The sequence below is a fragment of the Tamandua tetradactyla genome, chromosome 6, assembly GCF_023851605.1.
Source record: "Tamandua tetradactyla isolate mTamTet1 chromosome 6, mTamTet1.pri, whole genome shotgun sequence".
Lineage (NCBI taxonomy): Eukaryota > Metazoa > Chordata > Mammalia > Pilosa > Myrmecophagidae > Tamandua > Tamandua tetradactyla.
This window is the reverse complement of record NC_135332.1, coordinates 101,392,292-101,413,346: the sequence shown is the minus strand read 5'-3', so window position 1 is coordinate 101,413,346 and position 21,055 is coordinate 101,392,292. Positions and strand designations below refer to the sequence as shown.

At 41.3% G+C, this 21,055-nt stretch overlaps 1 protein-coding gene across 10 annotated transcripts in view; it reads right to left on the bottom strand.

Annotated features, from left to right (window-relative positions):
• The window catches only part of FAM110B (family with sequence similarity 110 member B), a 173,530-nt gene that overhangs the window by 55,994 nt on the left and 96,481 nt on the right, over positions 1 to 21,055 (bottom strand). For 9 of the 10 annotated variants that reach the window (XM_077166810.1, XM_077166807.1, XM_077166809.1 and 6 more), the window contains one exon: positions 19,745 to 19,829. The gene's annotated coding sequence lies outside the window, so the exon portion shown is untranslated. Of the gene's footprint in view, positions 1 to 19,744; positions 19,830 to 19,990; positions 20,505 to 21,055 lie in introns of those variants that run through there. The other variant, XM_077166815.1, reaches the window with a different exon arrangement.

The window sequence follows — 21,055 nt, the reverse complement described above, 5'->3', positions numbered from 1 at the left end:
GCATTGTGAATTCTTAGGAGACTGAATTCTTACAGAAAAACAGGTGGAACTATAGTGCTCTTTTTGAGCCACATGACTCCATATTACAGTTCCAAGAAACAACTGATCCAATGCATGTGTTTCTTAAATTGACAGATAAACCCTCTTGGGGATTGAATCATGCACCTGCAAAAAACATGTTCAAGTCTTAATCTGTGTTCCTGTGGGTGTGAATCTATTCTTTGAAGAAATGATTCACTTGTGAATAGTACTTTCAGAGATTCTGTTTAGGTAAAGTAAAATTGAATTAGGAAAGGAAACTGGATGCAGAAGCAGCCAGAATTCAGTAGAAGTTACAATTTTTGGCGGAAACCAAAGGAACAGGCACAGAAGAGGAAGATTGCAATATGGCAGAAAATTTCCAGAATGCTGCAGACTCTGGGAGAAAATGAGCCCTGCCATACCTTGATGTGGGACTACGAGCTCCCAACCAGGAGACAATTCCTGTTGTTTAAGCCAACCCATGGTGTGCTATTTATCATAGCAGCCCTGGCCAGCTGAGATTGACGTTGGGAATAATCAAAGCATGAAATTTAAGTTGTATAGTTTAAAAGCAAAGTTCAAGTGTTGGACTTAAAGAGTTACAGCATGTCTGTCTCAATCTTTTACTCTTCATTTACAAGGATGCACGGAGGAGCCTAAACAGGCCCAGTGCTGAGCAGTAATGAAACTAAAAAATGGCGCTGCCCCAGCTTGAAGGAACCCTGCTCTGGCTGGAGAGGCAACCAGACAATTACACTGGAGAGTGATACCCAATATGTTAGAAGGAACAGAGCCCTATGGGAACTTCAAGGAAATGCACCTAAACTCACACTCTTGGGCTGGAGTTCGCTGGGAAGAGAAGTGGCTTTTTAAAAAAAAAGTGATGCCAGAACTGAATTTCAAAGGACTGGGCATCCACCTGAATCCCCATTCACATTCAAAAATGTCTTATGGGAAGCTGGGTCGGGAAATAAGATGTGTCAGCAAAATAAAGCTCAGTAAGCTATCATGACTAGTTATTGTACCTTTACGTCTCCTGGATGGGATAAGAGTAGTGATAATGATGAGAAAATGATGAGTACAGCATCTTCAACTGATATATCTGGGAAGGGATGCAGGCATTTGCTTAGAGATACACTAACATACTCAATATGTTGCACTGAGTCAAATGCATAAACCTCTCTATACATCCTTAGAAAGTTAAAATAATTTTGAGACCTGTAACTTCCTTTAAACAAATCAAGAATTTTTTTTAAATTCAGATTAAAAACCTTTAGTGATGTAACAACACTTTTTGGCTCTGTAGAATTGCTTAATCCAGTAGGTCTTTTTATAATAAGCATTGTACTGTACAATATTGCAGGATAAGATTAAGCCTAAAACATGATCTGATCATGTTACTCTCTTAAATCTTTGTAATGGTTTTGAAGTTCCTAGTGTAAGTGTCTGATAAACGTCCATGCTGATTTATGGCACGGGCTGATGTAGGAGGAGTGACACGTGTGAGAAGCTAGCGGCACCTGGTAGAGATATAGGTGTGCAGATTCCATGGGAAGTAGGAAAAGGTGAGACTTCATGGAAGTGAAGACTCTCCAGTTGAAAACCTATGCAAAATGAGAGAAGACAAAAGCAGAGAACTGCACTGGGGGTGAGTGTGGGGGATACTGACATTTAAGATGTGTGCAGAAGAAAGTTAAGCCATGACAGAGATGGATGAATCTAAGACATGGGATGAGAACAAAGAGCCAAAGAAGAAGAGTGCACTCAGCATCTCAGAAATCTCAATGAATTTGAGTAGAACAATCACCAAAAAGATGCACTGGATTCATAAATTACGAAGGCACCGGTGACGTCTGCGAGAACAGTTTGAGTGGACTAAGCTGTACCACGGTTGAAAAATACATTTAGAAGCAAGTAAGAAGAAATAGTAAGGATGGAGTGCTTAGTGCAGAGGGAAGGCTGTAGCCCAAACGTGAAGTCAGCAGAGACATAACTAGAATGGGAGAATGGAGGTCAATAAGGGCAGATAAGGAAGTTCATGAAACTCCAATTCAGCTGTTGCACATGAGATACATTGTTATGACCTTGGTGGAAATCTCATTTATGCAACAAGTGTATTGAGCTTGAGCGTAATACATAAATACATTCATTTTTATCATCAGAAGTCATCACATCTACAGTAGTTTTCTACAGTTACAAAGTCTGGATTTAAATATAATCTGAAGCAAAGGGAGACACGAGGAATATGCAGAATTACATAAACAATGGCAAATCTTTCAAGTCAAACTGTACAATAAAAAAAATGCTATGAATAGATGATTTCCCAACTTTTTGTTCTAAAATAAAAGTAAAGAGAACCTTGGGAATATTTACTTGCTGCTCTGTCATCATTTCTAAGTTCTGTCAGTGAGAGTTTCTCTTTCCTTAACTAAAGCAGGACGACTCACTCTGAGCTACACAGCAAGTAGCAGCAAAGCTATCTGTAATCTGGATCTCTCAATATCCTCTTCCACTGTAATTTAAACACATTCTTGAAAAGTGTCGGGAAATAAGTTAGCTGTGTTTGAATGAAAGGAAAAGTACCATGTGATGGTCTGGAAAATAAAAGTGACAAACATACTGAAGATTTCTTTACCTTTCAAGTTTTATGGGTAGAGTCTGAGTACCATTAAAATAGAACACATACCAGCAGGCAAATGTGACAGCTCCAATTTACCACTTTAATGTCTTTCCTATGGAATAAATGTACCACGTGCCCTGGAACCCCAACTAAGACAGTTCACGGTTGCATGGTTGGCGGGCACAGACCTGAAACTTGGGTACAAAGAAAACAGTATGAACATGGCAGGCCATTTGCAGCTAACTGTCATTCAGAACGGTGGCTGTCTTATTAGCCGTTGACTTCAATCCAACACGATTAATTACGACGTAATAGAGTTCTATCAAGAAATGAGTTCTTGAAACATGGAAAATATTAGATTTTTGGAGGAAGTCAGTTTATATAGATTGAAAATCAATACTGATCTAATTAATAGTATACTATAGTTTGTTTTGATCAAATACTCATTATGGTCAATCAGGTTTTAAAAAAAGAAGACAAAAGGCTATTTTTGGACTGTAATGAAATGATTATTTAATTTAAGGTTAAAAATGATGTTCAGAGATTATACTACTGTCTGGAATTACAATTGCTGGCACAAGTTAAGAAACAATTAATTTATTCTTTAAATGAGGTTAAGCTAGAATGATTAGGGAGGGATAAGTGGCCCTTCCAACTACATGAATAATCAGACTGCTTACTCGAGCTTGCCAAGGCATAAATGTCTAAGACTTAATTTACTAAATGTATCCAAGCCGATTGTGCTTGATTTGTGTTTTGATCTACACATAAGATCTAATTGTTGTAAAATCACAAAATAGGCTTAAAATATAAAGTGTTTTACTGTAATGGTATGTGAGACATTCGATTGAAAACTGAAACAAAACATAACTGCATTCTGCTACTTTTGAAGGAGCCCACTCACTCTCATTTTGTATTTTATGAGAATAACAAGTATCCAGAAATTACAGTTCTTTTCAAAGTATAAGACAAAGCACTGGATAAAGTTTGACAAGTATTTGTTGTTTCCCTACTTACAGTATGCCAATATATGTCTCTGTTACAGAGAACCAAAAGTACAGAGTTATAATCCCTGATTTCCAAAGGGTTTTCCTAGAATCTAAATTACAAGAGAAAAGAAAAGGAACAAGGGATAGGGATTGGAGCAGGGAGACGTTTGGTCAATCTGCAGTGACACAGTGCCCTGTGGGAGGCAGAAAGTACAAACAAATTCACAAAATATGTGACTAGGACCACAAAACAAAAGGGTGATATTTCTGAATGCTTAGCAAGCAAGTTGTAGGAAAGGGAATGCCGAGATTCAAAGTAATCAACAGCGATCTTAAAACTAAAAATGAGGGTTCGATTCCTGGTGCCTGCCCAAGCAAAAAACAAAAACAAAAACAACTAAAAATGAAGTACATAAAGCCTATAGCCTTCATGAAATCACTATGTCACAATGGAATGCCATAAGAGAAAAGAAGTTACGTAATTGTCCTTATGTCATGATGTAATGCTATCAAAGAAAAGAAGATAAGTAACTAGAAATAAAAGAAAATACATAGTAGAAAAAAATAGATGAAGCTCTACTCTAAAAGAAATGACAATAGAATCAGCCATACATTCAGTACTCATTTATGTGTATGTATATATATATATACTTTAAAGAATTAAGAACATATATAAAAATAATAAACATCTTCAAATTAATGTGACATATAAAAGCACTAAATCCACCCTGAGGAGACACAAGGAAGGGGGATAAGAATTGAATTATGAATAAAGAAAAACTGAAAAAAAAACAGATTGAACAAACTTACTTTTTTTCAGTTTTAAAAAATAAATATTGAAATTATTTGTCGAATTGTAAAACCTGCATTAAATATTTAATATTCAAAACTGTATTCAAATATCTAAATATATCACAATTAACTACTATGTAAACCTTGCATATTTCTGTACATCCTCTGAGAGGTTATTCCCAGTTTTCAACTAAGAAATTTGAAGGAATATAGACACTGCACACAAAATCTACTGTCAAAGTGAAAAAGGGAACAGTTACATCCTATCTGCTCAGGTACAGGAAGCATGATAACAACAGTGTGTTTCCATAGGGAAGCTAAGATTGTGAAAAAACAAAAATAATCCATAAAAAGCAAAGCATGATGAAATAAAATTACACTCGCACAGATGAATCTAATGCCAGACGCTAGACTGTGACACGGAAAAGGAAGGCTCAATTAGCAGCAGAGAGAATGTGGCTCTGCTAGCAGTGGTTTCTCTGCTTAACAAAGCATTATTATTATTCATAAATAAATTAATATTTTCAGATGAGAAGAAAACGTCTACTTCTCATTGGATATGCATGCTCTTCTTTCATCTATTAAAACTATCAATAAGGTCAGTATTAATCTTAGATTTTTTTCATAACTAGTGCAACGTTCCTGGAACCAGCCCGAAGGGTTTAGAAACTAGTCAGCTAGTGTGTTTCTAGCATGGTAGTAGAATGCTTTAGCCCAGAGAGGTCACCTCCTAAATCTCCTATAAGCCAAGGCCAGCAATGGGGAAGAAGAGAGATCTGCAGTTTGGGTTTCACTGCAGCCATCAATTATTATTTGGGGTGGGATTTTTTATTTTTTATGAGATAACGATGCATGGGGCACCTGGCATTCATTTTTAAAGTTTTCTCAGCTTTAATTTTGTTCTTTCATCTGTCAAGTACCACCAGGCACGGGCAATGAAGGAGGCGCGCGGTGGTTATAAAGTCACCCAGAGATCTGACTCTGATTTCGTGCTGAAAGTTACAGTAGATTATAAAATCCTCACCCCGCCTCCTGACAGGAAGAAGGGCCTGAGCCAACCCGCAGAGGCCACCTGCAGCACCCTTCCAGTGGGTGAAGTCCAAGGAGAGCGTGCTGTCTGGCAGGGACTAGCGGACTCCTGCTGGACAACGGAACTGTTTGCACCGACGAGGTGACTCTGAGAATGTGCCCTCCGCTCGGACCAGGCTCAGGCCAGCGCTGCAAAGGGAGCACAGGGGTTTATGTACCTTGAACCTGAGCGGCTCGCAGACCCCTGAGGAGAAAACCTCTGCTGCAGAGTTTTTCTCAAAGGAAATGCTTTCATTCTACATTGCTTCAAATATAACTCTGGCTAGAGAGAAGAGCACGAAAACGCCCTTCGCTTTCGTCTTACCATGTTCACTTTCAGAAGGGGCATGAAGTTTTGGCTCACCAGTAACATCGGTGGGTGATCTAAGGGACATGATTCCCAAGCAGGGCCCCTGCCAAGGAGGGGAAAGCCAGATGCACCTGCAGTGTACAGCCTGCCCCGAACTGAAGGCAGCTGCAGGGGCGCAGGGATCCCCTTCGGCTTCTCGTTGGTGCTGGGGGCAGGCTGGTGGGTAAGTGGGATTTAACCCATGCACATGTTCAAAGAAGCCAGGCACACAGTAGGCCTTCACTCTCTGTCAGCAGCTGCGCTTACAACTGCTAATATTACTGGTATGGTTAATACTAAAAATGTTAAAAATATTCTTAAGACTCTTTTGGGGAAAACTCAAGTCAATCTTTCTACGGATAAGATGGAACTACTGAAATGGCCAAAGGAGCTCTTGAGAATGAAAGGATACTTTCGCCTTTATTTTTGAATAAACGTAGTTCACTGGATGGCTGCTACTGAGTCTTGCCCATGGAAGACACATTTAGGAAGAAGGATAGAAATCTTACCAGAGGGCCATAAAGAATAAAATTTTTTCAAAGACACCATAGTGGGAAATATGTTTTAAAATAAAAATTAGTTTCAATTGCAACTTCTATGAAATGTGTTGTTCTGAAAGATTAGCTCTTGAGCTAAAAACAAGTGAGAGACGTGTGTCCTTTTATGAAGAATAACTGAAATTCAGAAGTAAAATGCATCACCATTGCCTCTGTAATTACATCTATTTCTCAAATCGCAGGAACCACATCATTATAATGTTAGTATTTATGGCTGTTCTCAATGCATGTTTTTTCTAAAATGTCATCATAATCTTGACAGAAAGGATCCCTATTTTACTCTTATTCTATTTACCAAAAAGAATAATCCTGAAGCACAGTGACAGGTGCTAATAGGAGAAAGAAAAAAACAAGAGAAGGGAAGGAAAAGAATGTTGGGTAATACAAAGTAATGGCCTTGAGCTCGGATTCTATTATATATATTTTTGTGTGTGTAGAAAACAAAATCCATAAAAATAAGGCATCGACAAATAAATCAAACCACCACAAATTCAGATTCCCGTGACTCTTAGGACACCGTGTTTTAAGCACTACAACCAACTAAATCTGCAGTCAAATATAAGAATTAAACATTTAAATATAAATCCCCAATGCAAATGACAATTTTTGATAAATAGAGATCTCCTTTCTCTTAGAAATGTAGAAATTCTAGCTTAGCCAGAGATGACCTTCCAAGTGACAAAACAGTCTATAACCCTTGGACACTAAAGTTCACTGATTCATGCAGATCATGCCAAATGGCAACCTCTGATATATGCAGTATGAAGACCACAGATTTGATGTAAAATAAAAGCACTCATCTGTGAAGGTTTTTTATTCTAGCTTCTTCCTGCCCTTTATTGGACCATTTGATTGAAATCCTAAAACTTCAAAGCTTTATTGCATAGTTTTCACCACAGCTAAAGGAATATTCATGGCCCTGCTCCCTTATCCTGTCAAAAGGCAGTATTTATGGACAGGAGAATATAAAGCTGTTGCAACAAGGAAAAATGCCGTGGATTTGCAAGGGATCAAATTTACAAGGCAGCAAGTTGATGTGCATGGGTTTCACCTTGTAAGCCCTCTGATAAAATGGCTAGTATTAAAAGCAGAAAAATCTATCCTTGATGGTTTTTGAACAAAATATCTTTTCACCCTGGCAACACAGTCCTAACTGCTTTCCTGTCTCCTTTCACTCTAAAGACATCACTGCGCCAAAGAAGGGGGTATAATTCTGAAGCTTAGTTCTGTTTACTCTGAGCACAAATTCTAGTCCATAGATCCATCTAGAAGGTTAGAAAATGAACCAGAATTTCGTTTATTAAATTAAGTCTTGATAGTCACAGAACCCCATAAAAGAAGTGTATACAATCTATCCACTCACATCCTTTCCCAAAATGAAGTTGACACTAACACTGTACTATAGAAACAAAGGGACACATGTCGTTGAGTTCAGAATCTAAACATGAAAGATGGAGAATTCTACCTAGAAATGTCATTCATTGTAGTTGTTCTCAACTTGATATATTACTTGAAAACATCATTTGGGTCCTCATGAACTGGGGATTTATCAAATTGGCAAAATAATGAAGACAGCTAATCGAGTAGCTGGGGAAAAAGGGAGATGTCTTTGTTTTGCATATTTCTGGGTTTTGTGTTTTTTTTGGGGGGGATGGGCAGGCACGGGGAATCGAACCCAGGTCTCCAGCATAGCAGGCGAGAACTCTGCCTGCTGAGCTACTGTGACCTGCCCTGTTTTGCATATTTTTTCATTATTTCTTGAAGGTGAAGGAAATAAATTATGATGGGCTCTTCTTCCATTATGGGTAGATTTAGGGTGAGAAACAGTTTAGAGTATGAGAGGGGCTTTGTTTTGCACAGACTCACCAACAAATATATGCATGTACCCCAGGGAAATTTAATGGAGGAACTAAAAATTGTGACTGCTCTTTAAAATTAATTTTGGAATATTTGTAGCCCTAGTATATCACAACAGGTATAAAATAAGTAAAATTTAGATATTCTGTGCATTACTAAAGATATGCACCATAAGAGAATTTATTTTTTTTCATTTAACTTCATTTTAGCAAACATGGCCCATCCTATGAGTCAGACACTATTATTCAAGCATGGGGAATATAAGATGATTAAAATATGGCCTTTGTCATTAAGGAGAGCACAGGTGAGAGAGGAAAAGAGACAGCATTTGAATGGAAAGGATCTGGTAACTGCAGATACATGAGATTCTACAAAACCACCCAGGGAGCATAGAGAACCCAAGGTTTAAAGGCAACATGGAAGAAATGGGTAATTCTTGATGATAAGCCCAGACATAAGGAATCCTAGGACTCAAGCCCAGAGACCTAAGAGGATTTAGTGTTTACAGGGGCTGTAGGTCCTTTCACAATCCTAGAAGTAAGATGAGAGAGCGGGAGGTGTAGACAGACTATCCTGGGAGATCTTTTATTAAGTTAAGGCACCTGAACTTGACCATGTCAGTGATAGGAGCCACTGAACAGGGAGCAACATGATGTTTTGAAGTCACTTGCTCTCAATGAAGTATGGAACACAGATGTGACTGAGAAATGACGAGAGGTCAGGAGACCAGAAAACTCCAGCCAAGGTACAATTCGGCCTTGAAGTAGATATTAAGGAGTTTCATTTCTGGACTGGCCACTCAACCCTGCCCCACAGCAACATTTTTAGAAAGATGCAAATTAATTTTCTAAGTCAAATCATATTTTTCGATAGCCAATCTGCTCCTGTTTATATTAATTCCATTGATCTTTTTTAACTGGCACTGGCCCCTAAAAACTAGAGCTTAAAATGTAACAAGAATCTCAACATTCAGTAGTCTTCAAAGTCCTTTCTAGTCCCTGATCTCAATCCCCCCCAAACTTGGTATCTCCAGGGCCCCAGGAAACAGAGCTTGTGTATTAATGATATAGTTTCATTCATTCATTCTAAAGAAGAGTAAATGAGGTTCTGATTGCATGGGTTGTTTAGATTTAGAGTCATGGTGTAGAAGGAAACAGTTGGTCTTGGATCTTGGCTCTTTTGCTCATGAGCCACATAACTCTGAGAAGTCCTTCCTCTCTGTTTCTGCTGCCTCACCTATAAAACTGAGATGACAATGTCCCCCACCCCTTCAAAGCTGCTGAGACAAAAGGGCTTTGCAAAATGTACACACTTACAAAAAAGCAACGTGCTACTGCTGCTGCTGTATTGCACCTCCCATCAGAGGGGTCTGAGGAACGTCAGAGGCCCGAGGCCTGGACGGTGAGGCGGCCAGTGGGAAGGTGCCTAAGTAGGGGTGGAATGGCACAGAGAGCCCTGGTCCCCTTGAACACGCTCTGCGATAAAAACAACTCACATGCGACTCTTTGTTGGCACCTACTAAGGAGAAACCTTTAGTAAATCTAATCAGCCAAAATACATGCTTTGTAAATAGGAAGAAAACATTAACCTCAAAATCTGAGGTGCTCCTGGCAAGCGAAAGCCACTAGCTCAGCATGCTTGGCAAGGTGGCCAAGGGGGACAGCTCTGCAACCATTCCAGCTTGGCTCACAGCTCACCCATTCTGATGTGCTAGGTCCCAAGCAGGTCTAACAACTACCACATTTAAATTGTGAAATTTAAATGAGATGATGCACATACAGGCCTTAGCACCTTCTCCTGGGAAGAACCTGTACCCTAGGAAGTACCCAATAAATACTAAGCAAAACCCCACACCACAATCTACTTGTGAAATTCCATGGGAGCAATTACACTGAGCTCTGAGCCCATTAATATTTTTTTCCTCTTTACTGGGTAATACACTGGCACTGAAATGTACCTTGAGAGTGTCAGCACCCAGACTGACAAACTGGAAGACTGGAAACAAACGTAAGTATTTACCCTATCCCAGCAACACCGCATGCGTTTAAAACAGAAGTCAAACTCTCCAGGAAATATCTAGGGAATTGCATGGTGGCCTTACATATCAACAAGGCTAAGTGTCGATAAAGTGGTAATTTATTAGTTTGTGGCAGAAGCACACTTCACAGAGTCCTTCAAAACCAGGTTTTCATAGCCTTAAATAGCTTCCAAATATAAATTTGAAAATCTTTTGGACATAGCTTTCAAAAATAAAATACAGATTAGACTCAATCTAACAATCATAAATTGCTCTGAATAGCTGCATTTAAAAATAAAATACTTTGCAAACATGTACAATGTCAAGTATCATTACCGAAGTACAATAAAATCCCTAAAATCCTATGTCTTAAATGGCCCAAAATGTCTTCAAATGATCTCTTAATTTACTGTTTCTTAATGGGAGATTCAAGATCACATATTCATATCATTTTTCTTTATCATCCTTAGCACCTCTAAATGAATGCTGGGGCAACTTGGCACCACATTCCCCAATAAACAGGTTCTTAATGTTAAACCGTTCCTGTGGGTATGAACCCTTACAAATAGGACCTGAAGAGGTTACTTTGGTTACTGAAGGCCTTACAGGGAAGGTCACAGAAGGAGAAAAGCCAGAAGCTGAAAGTCAACAGAACCCAGATGAGAAAACAGACGCCAGGAGAGGCCGCTGTGCGCACCGCCATGTGACAGGAGCCAAGGACCAAGGGTGGTCAGCAGCCAGCTCCAGAATGCCAGTCTGCAGAGAGAAAGCATCGCCATGGACGCACCTTGACTTAGGACATCTCTTAGCCTCAAACCCGTGAGTCAATAAATTACCATTGTTCAAACAAACCTATTGCATGGTACTTCATTTGGCAGCTAAGAAACTAAAACGAATGCCAAGGGATCCAAATGAGGCAACTTACTTGGGCCTAGCTCTTAGAGACTACTTGAGGACTGAATCTATTGTACAGAGATGATGAACAATGCATGGTGGACGATGCCATATGCAACATCAACACGAAGGCAGAACGAATCCTGTTGCGTAACAGAGAAAAAGGACTAGGGAAGGTCAAAGTAGAGAAAGTATACATCTGTCAAGGGATAAATGCTTTATAAATAAACTTAATAAATGTCCCAAGTGGATTTCAGGAGAACTAATTACATTCCCTAAAAGTTAATGTGAAACTTTTTTAAACCCAAGTGCAGCACATGCGTTTTTCTGGTTCATGACAAGCCAGTGGTCAAAATCTCTAATTTTGTAGCAGCATCCAAGATTTTTGATTGACAGAATGGAGGGAAATGATTATAACGACACCAAAAAAGGACTTTTTTTTTCCCTTAAAAATATACACTTGGAATGTTGAACAATGAATAAAACTAGGAAAGAAAGAGAAAATAAAGCTCTGCTTTTTCCTTCTGTTCTTCTTAGATGCTGCTGTGTTTAGAGCAAGGAAGCAGAGTCCTTGTGAAAGAGGCCCAGAACTCAGCAGGCTGGCGGAAGACAGTAATGCATCCATTCCAGTCCAGGTGACCCCAGGGTCCCCTGGGCTTCTGTATTTCCAGGCTGATGCACCCTGCTAGAAGTGCCTGGGGAAGGAGTCTTGGGAGGATGCAGGATGCACATCACTCCTAGTGCTGTGCTTTGAATCTGATGCTACTGCAGGGGAAAAGAAAAAACGCACACTGCGGTTTTCCTAGTAGTTATGGAAAATCTCTGCTGACATCTGGGAGGAACCTCTGGGAAGCCATCTGCATTAATAAGTGAAGGGTGAAGCTTCCCAGACCTCTCTTAACTTGGAGGATGGAAAGCTGCAGGTCGTGAGGTATTAAGCTTTTCAGCAAAGGTCATGTTTAAAAAAATTGAGATTCAAGACCACCGCTAACTGGGACGGAAGGAAAGCACAAGAGAGTCTTACAAAATCACTTAAAATTAGAACCTCTGGCACTATTTATTTATAGACCAACTGCCATGAAAGGAATGCTGGAAAATGCTTTCATCTCTTAAGTGAACTCTGCATCATCAATATATTGAGATTACTTTTTTTTCTTCCACAAAATAAAATTCTCATGTCTGCCAGTAAGGTCTTGATCACAAGTTCACCTCCAGAAACACCTTGACTTCCAGGAGAGATGTGCTCAAGTCTTCTGAGATGGCAGAAACTGGGCCCTAGGCTTTTGCTGGTCTGAACCATAGATGAGAATCTACATCTCAGTGGCAGACTCTTCCCTTTGTCGTGGTTCTCAGCTTCTGATGAGCAGCCACGCCAGCCTTTCCTTTAACCAGAGCTTCAAGTCTGGCTGAAGCCTACAGCTCTTTCGGACTGCCTCATGTTTTCTTCACTTTCAACTCCAGCAGTCATAATTGCTACCCTTTGCAAGAGTGATTTTTCAAAAACAGTTTTTAATCCCTTCCTGAGAAGGACTGAGAATGTCAGCTTCTTAGAGGTGGGAATGGTTCCCATTAAATCTCTGGGCGCACAGGGACCTGGATACATATTTTCTAATGGCGATGATAAGTGGATTAACACACGAGGCAGAGCTGAGGCCCCAGTGAGATGTCACCAAGGGTGGTGGGCAGCCCTGCCCGTCCGTCTTGCTTACATGACCTGTGCTCATCTGAACCGCTGCCTCCCCAGAACTGCAGAATGCAGACAAGTATTGAACTTGGGGTCAGTCACAAAGAGCTGAATCCTGAATGTTGAATCTGTGAATCCACAGGGAACACTCAATTTGAGCTAAAAACACAAAACTGAATGTTTTGGGTTTTGGGAACAAAACCATATTTTGAATGCTGTTAAGGAGTCCAGATGAAAAGAGATAATTATGCTTTGATTGTCCTGCAGTTTGACTAGTTTAAAGTTCCATTTCCTATAATTCTCGACCTTACTGTTAACAGTAACCAGCTATAAGTAACCCAATTCAAAAATGTGTTTTATTCCTCTTTTGTTTCCGATTTCTTTTTCTCCTTCCTTTCTTCAGTGGTTGACCATCACTCTCTCCTACAGTGAGATGATGCCACTGGCCCTGCTCATCTCCCCCTCCATCACCCACCCCACACTGCTGGTCCTCTAATGTGAAGACGCTGCTAACAGAGCTCGTGGGAGGCTGTGACTAACCAGAGGACAAGCATGGGTAGATGAGAAACATACAGTGACTTTCTCCTCATATGCACAAAAAGTCCATCTTCCAAAGTAGATGCTGTTATTTTCCTCCTGATTGTGTTTTCTGTGCGTCTATTTAGATGTCAGTATACTGTGGACATAGAAGAACTGGCAGTAGCTTTCAATTCTGAGTTGTTCTCCAAAATTGTTAACTTCAGGACAGCATTCCCGGGTTGGTACATAACTTCATTCCTCTCTACAAACTTCATTGACAGAACAGTGCTGATGCTGCAAAATGATCTAATATCTTTAATCCTAACAAGCATGTTTTACTCGTCAACCGTTGGCAAGATTCTGTTTTGGAGTCTAAAGATTAAAAATTAAGAATTAATTCCTCCCCTCAAATTGCCCATAATCTATTAGAAAGAGGCAGAAAAACTTATTACCAAATAAAATCAGATTATGATAAATGCTCTTTGGTAGAGGTTATTTTTTAAGGGAGAATGAGAACAGAGAATGGAAATTCTGAATAAATGAAGATTTAAGGATAAGAAAAGACTTCCCAAGCAGGAGGTAAAATATGAACTGGGCTTTCAAAAATGAGTGGCATTTTGATAGTTTCTCCTTGAAGTGCTTCTTGCTGTCAGCAGGTCTTTTTTATCGTCCAAAGTAGATGCTGTTATTTTCCTCCTGATTGTGTTTTCTGTACATCTATTTAGATGTCAGTATACTGTGGACGTATAAGAACTGGCAGTAGCTTTCAATTCTGTGTTGTTTGCCAAAATTGTTAACTTCATGACGGCATTCCTGGGTTGGTAAATAACTTCATTCCTCTTCAGAAACTTCATTGACAGAACAGTGCTGATGCTGCAAAATGATCTAATATCCCCTTTCTGATTTAACCACTGTCCCTCCCCTTGCAGTGCACGCACTGCCAGGTGGGATTCTCAAGGGACCTGGACCGGCACTGGGTATTTATTCACCCACTTAGACATGTGAGAGTGAGTGTCCTATACTTTAGGGGGAAACTTTTTAAATGAATGTATTGTATGGTTTGGGAGCTAAGCCGTGCATGCTTAAATGAAGTAAATACTGATTTCAAGAGTACATTATACATGTACATACTGTGTATATACATTTACCAGACCAACTTCAATCTTTAACCCCAATCGCGAGACCTCAACCCTCAGCCTCAACTTTTGGAGGATGAGGTTTATGCTGCTGCACTGGCCCCTGCCAGCTGCTTCTGGAATTTGGCCTGTGTTCCCAAAGCTGCCTCCATGGGGCTGGGGAGTGGAGGCTGGTCACTGGCTGCTTTATAAAAGCTGAACTTTGGACAGCCACTCGCTCCTTCTGGCGCTTCCGCAGTTGTTCTACATGTCCAATCTGGTTTCAGGGTTACCACCTGGTTCATTCCAATCTCTTTTTCCAGCTCTTTCATTTTTCTAGCGGAAGGAACCATCTGTAAAGCTTCCTACTCAGCCATTTTGCAGCTGCATTCTCTCCTAAACTGTGAAGAAATTTGTTGCAAGGAACTGTTGATTGAGTGCATGAATGGTAAGAATTGGTTGGATTTTGCTCAAAGAGTGTTTTGTTTTTTTTTTTGAAATGGGCCTTCAAGGAACTACTGGACATTGGGATAAAGGAATTGAAAAGGAATTTCAGGCAAGACGAGCTTCAGCACTGATAAGCCACTGATGAAAAGAAGAACAGATTCCACATGTGGATAAGCCTGGCCACCCCAGTGGAGCAGTGTCTTACCTGCCAGACTCTGGAATTTAAAACTGACAGGCAACTGGGTATAGGAGTAGGGAAGTCTGGCAATAGAGGGTGGCAGTGACAAGGGCAAGGGCACAGAGAAAGAGCCGGCTGCGTGTGATCACTGAGTGGGGCAGGCCTGGGCAGAAACAAAGGAATTTCTCAATCAGGCTTCCTACCATGGGATAGTACTTCCATTGCACCCATGGCAAAAGCTAAAAGACAATGTTAGGCTTGGACTGAAATGTGCCCAACAGAGTCTTGGGACACTGAAGTCAATGCAAGAGCCACACATTTCAGGGCAATGACCAATTGATGGTACATGAGGCTCTGAGTAGGTGCAGCCAACAGCTCAAAGGCTGTGCAGAGAGGAGGCAGCGTCTCAGCTGTGATGCAGAGGTCAAGATGTGCCTCAAGAAGGAGAAATGCAGACCAAGAATATTTCTAGGTTCTCTGTTGCATCTCATATTAAAAATGACGGAACTGAGTATTTAAATCCCATCTCTTCCTATGCTACGGAGGAAGGAGGCCCAGCTTGGAGTGGACACTCCACTGGTCACTGATCCTACAGCCCTGACCAGCACTCCACCTCTGAACTTCTCTGCCTGGTCAGGACGCAGAGAGGCTTTCTGAATCCACACACAACACACCTCACAGACACTTCACAGGCCAGTGAGTAAGGAGAAAGGTCTTGAACATTCTGGCTTTTCCTCTGCCACAACTGCAATCACTCATGCTCACTGACGTGTGCTCTTAAAGTCTCTCTCTTTCCCTCATTACCCAACTTTTGGGTCTTTTTAATTGAAGACTTTCCCGGTTCTACTGAGTCATTTTCCTTCCAAGGTCCGGTTATAACCCCACCACTGTAAAGAAAACAATTGCCATGGAAGGTCTGGCGGGAAGTTGCTGGAAGAGTGCTGGGTGGATAAGATGCCCAGTGTGTGTCTTATCCCTTGGCTGACCCTTGGAATGAGGTCTTGCCTCTTGGACAAAAGCTTTCCTCATCTACAAATGAAGATGCTAATTCCTTCTCGGCAGGGCAGGTGAAGATCAAAGGTGTGATACAGAAAGCCTCTTGTGCAGAGCTCACAGAGCAGGCCTTCCATGATGACGCCCTGACTGCAGACTCCCCTTCCCGTCCTCTGATCTTTGTAAGAAATGATCAATAATTTACATTAAAAAAGCCAATGCACTCACAGAGGAAACACAGAATTTGTCGTTTGGTAAAAAAAAAAAAAAAAAAAAAAAAGCATTTTAAATTTGCCAAATAACTTACTGGGCAATTTAACAATTTAAATTACAATCAATAGTGGCCTCTCAAACTTCATAATAAATGCATTAAATCCTCAAAAATACAATTACACTTCCTTTCTGAGTACAGGCATATTTTTATTTTAGAGACGGAAATATCCCTGTATCTACCCTAACAGAAGCCTATACAATTTCTGTGAGTAAGGAGAATAAAACACATAAAATCCCAGCTGCTTCTTCCAGAGAATGCCCTTTTCTCTCCCTCTTCTCTGCTGGCCCGGTTAGATCGCCCAGCAGGTCTCGTTCCCATGGCCGACTTTCCCCAGCTCTCGAGCAGACCTTGTTCAAGGTCAGCAGTGCCGGCCTTGGTGCAGCCACACCTGACCAGCTGGAGGAACCTGAGCTCTGAGTCATCCACTTGGCAGAGTGCTGAGCTGGGAAGAGGCAGAAGTGAGAGGTGCTGGCACGAAACGCAGATGAGTCACGAACAAATTACAAACCACTCATTATGGAGGGATCAGCTTTAGGAAATTTCAAACTGGGAAGAAGAAGAAAAGGTGTTTGGGGAAAACTAGCACAGATTTTTGGTCAGGGCCATTTCACACACAGGAAATATGCAATAGGTTGATTTTGCTCCTAGCGATTTCACAAGCATCCCGTACTCACCATACAGGATGATAATGTTCTATCCCAGAGAAGTGCGTTATTTGAAAAAGGGAACTTTCAAAGAGAAACAGACTGTTGATGACTTAAGTTTAAGATAACAAGAAATTTAAAACACGGGGAAGCGTCTAACTTATTTCCTGAAAGTGAGATCTCACACCTCATGCACAGAAATCAGTGTTTGCGTATTCCTATGTATATATAACTCTGGAAGTTTTATGTTCTAGGGTGAAAAACCTTATAAAGTTTGGCCAGAAGAACGTTATAAGGTCATTTTATTTCATGCCTTCATTTTCCTTTCTCAGTTTTTTTAAACATGGGACCACTTAAAAACAGTCCCAGCTGTACTCTAAAAACAAAATAGTCCTAAATGTGTGTATCGAGGAGTAGTGAAAAATGTTAATAACGAAAATAATACATATATATTTGTAAGACTACTTATCTGTACTTGAAAAGCTTAGAAAAGAACAAACCTTCAATGAAGCTTAAATGAAATAGCAGCCTTAAACAGATATGGACATTTAGATATAGATGAAACAAAAATTATGTTTTCACAACAATCTTTAGAGTATATTTATATAGTTTTTAAATGTTTTTATCTTTTTTATGGGAAAACTGATACAGAAACAATGCAGAGTAACTTGCAAATGATTACCTGACACTATTTGAGAATTAGATGTAAGGGTTAAGATTTCATTTCTATTTATTTAGCACTGTATTCTACTTATGTTATTTTGACATTTATTTTTACTAGAATCTTCAGTATCTGATGGCATACTTTCAGGATGTTTCCAGAGGAGTTTAAGTCAACAGAGATAGTAATTCAGTAACTCTAAACTATCTACAAAAGGGGACTAAAACTCCAACCCACCTGACACTTCGGTAATAATAAGTCCCATAGCTGGATTCTTTCTAACGTTTCTGACCCAAGATCTACCTAAATCATGATACTGATAAAGCTCAAGATCGGAACGACTGTGAAGTCAACTGTCTTCTCCGGACAGTTTTTGCAAGAGAGGGCGGACACCCCTTCTCCTTGCCCACCCCGTACCAGTGCCTCCCATGGCTACACCGTTTAACTCTCTGGACACCCCAGCCAGCAGCAGTTATTATTATCCTTATTTAGCACTTGGCTCAGAGAAGTAAACTGAGGCTCAGAGAAGTAAAGTAACCCACTCGGTTCGTTCGCACAGTTGATAAGCCACGGAACTGATAATACACCCATGACTATCTAAATCCCCAGCTCATGTCTGGCTGCCAATAGACCACCTCATGAAACGAAACACCGTGCAGGTGTGTACGCAGAGTAGGATAAGGGGGGATCACAAGAGGGGCCAAACCGTCCCGGTTTGCTCAGGACTTTCCAGGTTTTAGTACCTGGAAGCTCCACAGTCCCAGGCAGACTGGATAGGTTCCCAGACCATGTGAAGTGGAGAACACAGGCGCTATATGGAGGTGTTCGCCACTAAATCCACGTCTGCTTGGCTGTGATTCCATGGCCTTCACCATACTGAGGGCCTGGGAGAGGAGACCCTGAGGGCTCCTTCCGGCCTAGAGGAGCTCAAGGCTTTCACACCAGAACTTCTTATACTCGCGTTGGGGAGATGGGGTAAGGAAAGTGGCTACAAGAGTGCTGGATTCCAGGTGCAGCCTGGGCAGGGAGGGGAAGTTGTCTGCTTTAATTTCCTCTTTCCGGACTGCAGAATTCCAGATGGCATAGGCCTATTCTCATTTGTCAGCCTAAGTGAGGTTCTGAGGTTCCTGGGGAGCAATCATACTTACTTAAACACATTCTGCATACTGAAATGATAATAAATAATCAAATGCCCGGCCCACTCTGGAAGTCAGGGAAGGCTGCCTATGGATGCTTTCCAGCCCACTAGGGCGTGCGGTCACTGGAACAGAAGAGCTGCGGCTGAGCCCGTGCCTTCTCAAGGGGCTGGTCTCTACTGCTGAGCAGACCACTGCAAGAGCAGTCTCCACCTCCTGAACAACCCCCACAAGCCTTCATTCTGGGGTGTTGGGCTCTCAGGCCCTCTGTGAAAAGGTAAACCACCTGCCCAACGGACACCGTTTACCTACTTCTCTAGCTCTCCGTGGGAAGATGGGTCTGGCCATAAGAGGAAACCTAGAAAGGATGTTGCCAGGCTCTCCATCGGCTTCTGGGATCAGAAAGAAGCCCAGGAAAGTGAACACTGTCCTACAGCACCTGCCCCACCCTCCCATCCCAGTCCCTCACTCCCAAGCCTGGCCTCTGTCCCAGGCCATCCGGCAAAGATCACTCCAGACCCAACTCCCAGGACATCTGCTGGGTCCTCTGCACCATGTGGGCTGTCTACAAACACCATCTCATTCTCCAACCTTAGACAGTACATTTCCTTTTAAGAGTGTGAAGATTTTAGTTTTTAATTTGTCTTCAAATCAATGCAAACAATAGGCACCTTCTGAATACCCTGGAGATTGCTATAAAGATATCGCAGCAGTGAAAACACCCTAACAAGTCACAGAGATGTGGAAGGCATATCCCTGAAACTCTCGGGAAGATCCGTCCACAATGAGTGATGTTCAGGTCCCTCAAACGCACTGACGACTCAAACAACAGTGAGCAAATATCTGCAATCCTGGCATGCTGGTCTTCATGTCAGAATGAAAATCAATGCCTTCTGCTCAAGACGGAGTAAACAAAGCAATATACTTACCTGAAAGGGGAATGAGTATTTTATAGTAGACAGATGTCACAGGGAGCCCTTTCTTTATTAAAGTCCTTTCTGGAGCATGAAATATCTGAAAATAGAAACAACATAAGATTGTTAGCACCTTATGTGACAAAAACAGGCATGCTCTTAAATATGTTTGGGAACAGAAAGCAATCCTTATAAAAGTTAACTGGTCTCAAAACTTTTTGAAAAACGATAGCAAACATGTCAGTCACCCAAATGTATTACCATTTAGAGATTTCACTGAGAAGCTGAGTATTTTGCTCACTTCCATTATTGTTTCCCCCCGAAGGAGATATTTAATCATAGTTAGTAATGATATGGAAAAAAAAACATAAATAAGGTTTCTTTTCAGAGCTGTTGCTAAAATTCCAACTCTGAGTCTACCCCGGACATGGTAGAATGTTAGCGCTTCAAAGGGACCTTGGAGCCAATCAAGTAACATTTTACAAAATAGCAAACAGAGGCCTCCTCAAGGCCAGGCACAGGAAACAAATGTGGCACGAACCCTCTGCTGGGGCGGAGATGGTGAATGCCTCGGGAGTGCCCTTCATCTGGACAGCAAGGCTCTGATGCCCATAACCATTCATTCATTCATTCAACAAGTACTTGCTGAGCACTTTCTATGGACCAAGGACTGTACAAGGCTCTGGGGGTTAAGACCAAAATCTCTGAACTCACAGAGTTCAAATTCCGAAAAGAGGAGACAAACCAAGAAAACATCAGGTATGGCAAATAATATCTCAAAGTCCCATGGAGATGATGGCATTTGTGAAAAAACTTGAAGGCAGTGAGGGAGTAAGCCAGGTGTCTACCTTGAGGAAGAACCTTCAAGACAGGGGTAAGGAGTCCAAGGCTCTGAGGCAGAGGCTTTCTATACCTGGGAGGAGCACGGGAGGTTGCTGTGGGTGGAGCAGAGGACAAGGGAGAGGGCGGGAACCACTCAGCACAGGGGGGAGGCCGAGCCCCTTGTGAGCGACAAGCAGGTGGCATGGGCAGAGAAGGGGATGAAAGAAAAAGTCTTGGAGGAGATCTACTTTAAACAAGGAGGGCAGAGAAGAAGGAGTCCGAGAAGGAACATTAGGAGATGGGAAGAAACCAGACTGGAGCTGCTTGAGGCGGCAGGTCAAAGGGGGCTGGATTTGGCAAGGAGCTCTTCAGAAGAGCATTTTCTATTCAGCAAGTAGGGGTGTGGGAAGGGTATCGGAAAAAACTAAGGCTAATCCTTCCACAGGTTTCAAAAAAAGGAAGGAAGGAAGCCTGGTGAGGTTTTTACATAAAACCTTATAGAAT